Source organism: Phodopus roborovskii, unplaced genomic scaffold (genome assembly GCF_943737965.1).
Source record: "Phodopus roborovskii unplaced genomic scaffold, PHOROB, whole genome shotgun sequence".
NCBI classification, from domain to species: domain Eukaryota; kingdom Metazoa; phylum Chordata; class Mammalia; order Rodentia; family Cricetidae; genus Phodopus; species Phodopus roborovskii.
This window is the reverse complement of record NW_026126482.1, coordinates 18,399,855-18,405,663: the sequence shown is the minus strand read 5'-3', so window position 1 is coordinate 18,405,663 and position 5,809 is coordinate 18,399,855. Positions and strand designations below refer to the sequence as shown.

Below are 5,809 nucleotides of genomic sequence, written 5' to 3'. Positions count from 1 at the left end.
GAATGTTGGATCACCAGGAACGCTGTTTCAGGGGGTCTGGCTTGATCAAACCACGTTAGTCTGGAAGGAATCCACAGCTTTTTATTTTCTGTGGAAACAAAAGTAGAAATCCTTTTCCCAAGTAACTTGTCCTTAGACTTAAATTTTTGAGTCAAAGCATTTTTAAAATATATAAATTGAATTTAATTCAGCAGCATTTGTTTTAACAGTTGTTTCCTCAGCAGTCAAACAATACAAAGACAATATAATACCATACAGTAACCAGATTCTCTCTGAGCTTTTCATCTTTACGTGGCTTTATTATTACTCTGTTTATTTTACTTTTTATTTTTTGAGACAGGGTTTCTCTGTGTAACTTTTATCTGTCCTGGAATTCATTCTGCATACCAGGTTTACTTTGCAAATCACCGAGATCTGCTTGCCTCTGTCTCCTGAGTGCTGGGATTAAAGGCATGTGTCACCACACCCAGCTCCTCCCTGTATTTTTCAAACCATTTTATTTCTGGACAAGGAGGCCAATTCCAATACTGGCCTTTCTCGGCGTCCGCCCTTTATAACTGGAAATCTAACAACCCCTCCTTCTCCAAGGACCCTGTAGCTCTCTCTAACCTAATTGAATCCATCCTAATAACCCATCAACCTACTTGGGATGATTGCCAACAGCTTTCATAGGTCCTCCTCACTTTGGAAGAAAAACAATGCGTCTTCCTGGAAGCCCAGAAGAACATCTTGGGGGATGACGGGAGGCCCACTCAGTTGCCTAATGAAATTGAGGAGGCTTTTCCCCTAAATCATCCCGATTGGGACTTTAACACCACTGCAGGTAGGGGACACCTATGTCTTTATCGCCAGTTACTCATAGTGGGCCTCCTTGGTGCAGGATGCCGCCCCACAAATTTGGCTCAGGTAAGACAGATAACCCAGGGATCGGAGGAAACTCCGACTGCATTTTTGGAAAGGCTAAAGGAAGCCTACCATATGTATACAACCTTTGATCTTGATAGTAACGAACAAAGGAGCAATGTTTCCATGGCCTTCATATGGCAGTTGGCAGTTGGCTCTGGATATCAGGACTAAACTGCAAAGACTAGATAATTTACAAGATTATAGCCTGCAGGATCTCAATAAAGGAAGCAGAAAAAAATCTTTAATGAGAGAGAGACACCTGAAGAGAAAGAAGAAAGACTTAGAAAGTTGCAGGAGGAAAGAGAGGACAAATTAAAGAAGGAGCTAGAGGAGAGAGAGAAAGAAAGATCATAGGAACCAGAGAAAGTTAAGTAAAATTCTGGCCACTGTAGCCCAGAGTAGTCATAATCCAGGGAATCGAGAGAGAAAGGGAGATGGAAGGAAACCCCGGGTAGATCAAGACCACTGTGCCTACTGCAAAGAAAAAGGCCATTGGGACAAAGATTGCCCTAAGAGACCTAGAAATCAGAGGCGCGGGGACAGACCCCAGAGACCAACTCAGCTTCTAGCCCTAGATGAAGACTAGGATGGTCAGGGACAGGAGCCCCCCCCCAGCCCAGGCTAACCTTAAGAGTGGGGGGGGCAACCAGTCACCTTTCTGGTAAACACTGGAGCCCAACATTCGGTTCTCACCAAAACGGATGGGCCACTGAGTACCAAAACAGCTTGGGTACAAGCGGCCACAGGAAAACAATACCGATGGACCACGGAGAGAAAAGTTCACTTCGCATCAGGTAGTCTCACATTCCTTTTTGCATGTACCGGACTGTCCATATCCATTACTGGGCCGAGATCTACTGACCAAATTAAAAGCCCAAATCCATTTTGAAGGATCAGGAGCCAAAGTCTCCAACCCACAAGGGGCTCCACTTCAAATACTGACTTTGCAATTGGAGAACGAATATAGACTTTTTGAAAAGCCTCCTGAGCAACAGGAAGGAATGGACGTATGGCTAAAACAATATCCCCTGGCCTGGGCAGAAACAGGGGGCATGGGGCTGGCCATACAATAGCCACCCCAAATAATACCCCTGAAGGCAACCGCCACCCCATCTCTATTAAACAGGATCCTATGTCTAATGAAGCATATCAAGGAGCCAAGACCCACATTAAGAGACTATTAGACCAGGGGATCTTGGTCCCCTGCCGATCCCCATGGAATACTCTACTTCTGCCTATAAAGAAACCAGGAACCGGGGATTACAGGCCAGTCCAAGATCTTAGGGAAGTCAATAAGCGAGTGGAGGACATTCACCTCACGGTGCCAAATCCCTATAACCTACTAAGCACTCTGCCTCCTACTCATCCCTGGTACACTGTTCTGGACCTAAAGGATGCTTTCTTTTGCCTGAGGCTGAGCCTTCAGAGTCGGTCTCTATTTGCCTTTGAATGGAAGGATCTAGAACTGGGCATTTCAGGGCAATTGAGTTGGACACGCCTACCCCAGGGGTTCAAGAATAGCCCCACTCTCTTTGATGAGGCCCTTCACCAAGACCTGGCAGATTTCTGGATCAGGCATCCATCTCTGATCCTACTGCACTACGTGGACGGTCTCCTCCTTGCGGCCACCACTGAACAGGACTGTAAAACAGGTATCGGGGCCCTACTATGAACACTGGGGAACCTAGGGTACCGAGCCTCTTCCAAAAAGGCCCAAATATGCAGACAGGAAGTCACCTATTTAGGATACAAGCTAATGGACGGGCAAAGATGGTTGACACCTGCCCGCAAAGAGACCATATCTCGCATACCCATCCCCAAAAACCAATGTCAGCTTAGGGAGTTTTTGGAGACTGCGGGCTTCTGTAAACTCTGGATTCCAGGGTTTGCAGAGATAGTGCCCCCCCTTTACCCGCTAACCAAGCAAGACACCCCTTTTGACTGGACTGAGGAACAACAGCAGGCTTTTGATACTATCAAGCAGGCCCTGCTGTCCTCGCCAGCCCTGGACTTGCCAAACGTCACCAAGCCTTTTGAACTTGTTGATGAAAAACCGGGCTATGCAAAAGGAGTCTTAACCCAAAGATTGGGACCCTGGAGACGGCCCATTGCCTACTTGTCCAAGAAATTAGACCCAGTTGCATCAGGATGGCCCCCATGTCTCCGAATGGTGGAGGCGATTGCAGTCCGAATCAAGGACACCACCAAATTGACTCTGGGACAGCCAATGATCATACTGGCGCCACACACAGTTGAGTCCCTCATCTGCCAACCACCAGATAGATGGCTATCTAACGCCCGCCCATCTAACTCAATATCAATCCTCTGCTCCTGGATGTAGACAGGGTCCAGTTTGGGCCAATAGTAATCCTGAATCCAGCCACCTTGTTACCACTGCTGGAGAGACCAGCATCCCACTACTGTCAGCAAATCCTTGCAGAAATGCATGGAACACGGCCTGATCTAACCCATCAGCCCTTGAAGGATGCGGACCACACCTGGTTCACAGATGGCAGCAGCTACTTACTAAATGGTGAGAGATTGGCAGGAGCTGCAGTGATGGTTGCCACAAAGGTCACATGGGCCACTGCACTCCCTGGAGGTACCTCTGCTCAGCGAGCCGAACTCGTTGCTCTGACTCAGGCTCTCCAGATGGCAGCAGATAAGAGGCTTAACGTATACACTGATAGCCGATATGCCTTTGCCACCGCCCATGTCCACAGGGAAATTTATCAGAGAAGGGGCCTTTTGATATCAGAAGGCAAAGAAATTAAAAATAAAAATGAGATCTTGACATTGTTAAAGGCCCTGTTCCTTCCCAAGAAACTGAGCATAATGCATTGCCCTGGACATCAAAAGGGGGAAAGCCTGGAGGCAAAAGGAAATTGCTTGGCTGATGAAGCAGCCAAACAAGCAGCCTTGGGCCCCCAACTATTGACTATAACCATATTGACTGAAAAGGAGATAGCTAAGGCCCCAGATGAAACGCATTTGGACATTGTTCAGAAACTGGGTGCAGATTATGACCCCAATTGACAGTCCTGGGTCTACCAAGGAAAGATTATGCTGCCTACAAAAATGGCAAGAATATTGATAGACCACATCCATAAACTGACTCATCCGAGCACCAAAAAGATGAAAACTTTGCTAGAAATTGGAACTTACCTTCCCAATCAGAATTTATTACTGGAACAAGTAACACCAACTATCTGGCTTGTGCCCACATCAACCAAGGAAAAACCAAACTGGATCCTGGGATCCGGCTTCGCGGCCATAGGCCTGATGTCCATTGGGAAATAGACTTTACTGAAGTTAAACCTGGCATATATGGTTATAAATATTTACTAGTTTTCATAGATACCTTTTCAGGATAGATGGAAGCGTTTCCTACCAAACATGAGACTGCAAAGATGGTCACCAAGAAGCTCTATGAGGAAATCTTTCCCAGATATGGGATGCCACAGGTAATAGGATCAGACAATGGGCCTGCCTTCCTCTCCCAGGTAAGTCAATTGGTGGCCAGGTTACTGGGGATCAATTGGAAACTACATTGTGCATATAGACCCCAGATTTCAGGACAGGTAGAAAGAATGAAGAGGACAATTAAGGAGGCTTTATCCAAATTAACGCTTGAAACTGGCTCTAAAGATTGGGTACAGCTCCTACCTCTGGCCCTCTATCGGGCCAAACACTCCAGGCCCTCATGGCCTAACTCCCTTTGAAATTCTTATGGCAGTGCACTGCCAGCTGTATCATTCTTTGATATTTCTGACTTTGCAAACACCCCCTCCATGCAGGCACACCTCCGGGCCTTACAGATAGTCCAGGAAGAGGTCTGGAAACCTTTGGTGGCTGCATATTGGGAGGAGCAGAGGACCCCTTATCAACCCCGCTCTTTCCAGATTGGCGATTCTGTCTGGGTTCGGAGGCATCAGACTAAGAACTTGAAGCCCCACTGGAAGGGCCCCTACACTGTGCTCCTGACAACTCCCACTGCCCTGAAAGTAGACAGGATTGCTGCCTGGATCCATGCGTCCCACATGAAGGCCGCAAAACCAGAACATCAGACCCAGGACCAGGCTGCCCCACCTGAACCAACATGGAAAGGTCAACATTCTCAAAACCCCCTAAAGATAAGACTTTTACATTCCTAATGCTAGCAAGCATGCTTTTGTACATAGGTTTGTACATAGGTTTGGATCTCCCCATGCCCCCCGGCATTTGACCTGGCAAATGATTTCCCAAACAGGTGAGGTTGTCTGGTCAACCTCTGGCCTCTATCTACCTGGCACCTGATGGCCTAGTCTCACCCCTGATTTTTGCCAACTGGCTGCTGGATTGGACACTTGGGACATCCACACTTATGGTACAGACTCCCTTAAAAAGGACATGCCTAGAACAGGAGATGGATGGATAGGTTGTAGCAATCCCAAGACCTGATGTTTTCTAGCCCAATCAGACTTCTATGTCTGTCCTCAGCTGAGTCAATCCAAGGGGTCAGGATGTGGGGGACATCAGGAATACTTTTGCAAAAAATGGGGATGTGAAACCACCGGGAATGCCTATTGGAAGCCCAGCTCGTCTTGGGACCTAATAACAGTGCACCGAAATTACATTCACCATCCCCTCCCCCTTGGGCAGGGAAAACTGCCACCCTCCCGTCAATGGGGGGGGGCTTGGATCATTGTCTCCCTTTAAAAATTGACTTCACCATTCATGGAAAAAAGGACTATGCAGTTTGTATACAGGGCAAGACTTGGGGGCTGAGATGGTACCTGCCAGAGCTGGACAAAGGAGTTGTCTTTAAAATTCGCTTGGAAATTAGGGACACTGCCCCGCAAGCCATAGGGCTGAACTTTGCTTGCAGACCAAAAATTTCCCTCCAGGCCACAGCTAGCTCCCC

The 5,809-nt window shown here is 47.5% G+C and overlaps 1 pseudogene; it reads left to right on the top strand.

Annotated features, from left to right (window-relative positions):
- The first annotated feature begins 881 nt into the window (after positions 1–881).
- LOC127229425 (uncharacterized) lies at positions 882–3,247 on the top strand (annotated as a pseudogene).
- Positions 3,248–5,809: the final 2,562 nt, after the last annotated feature.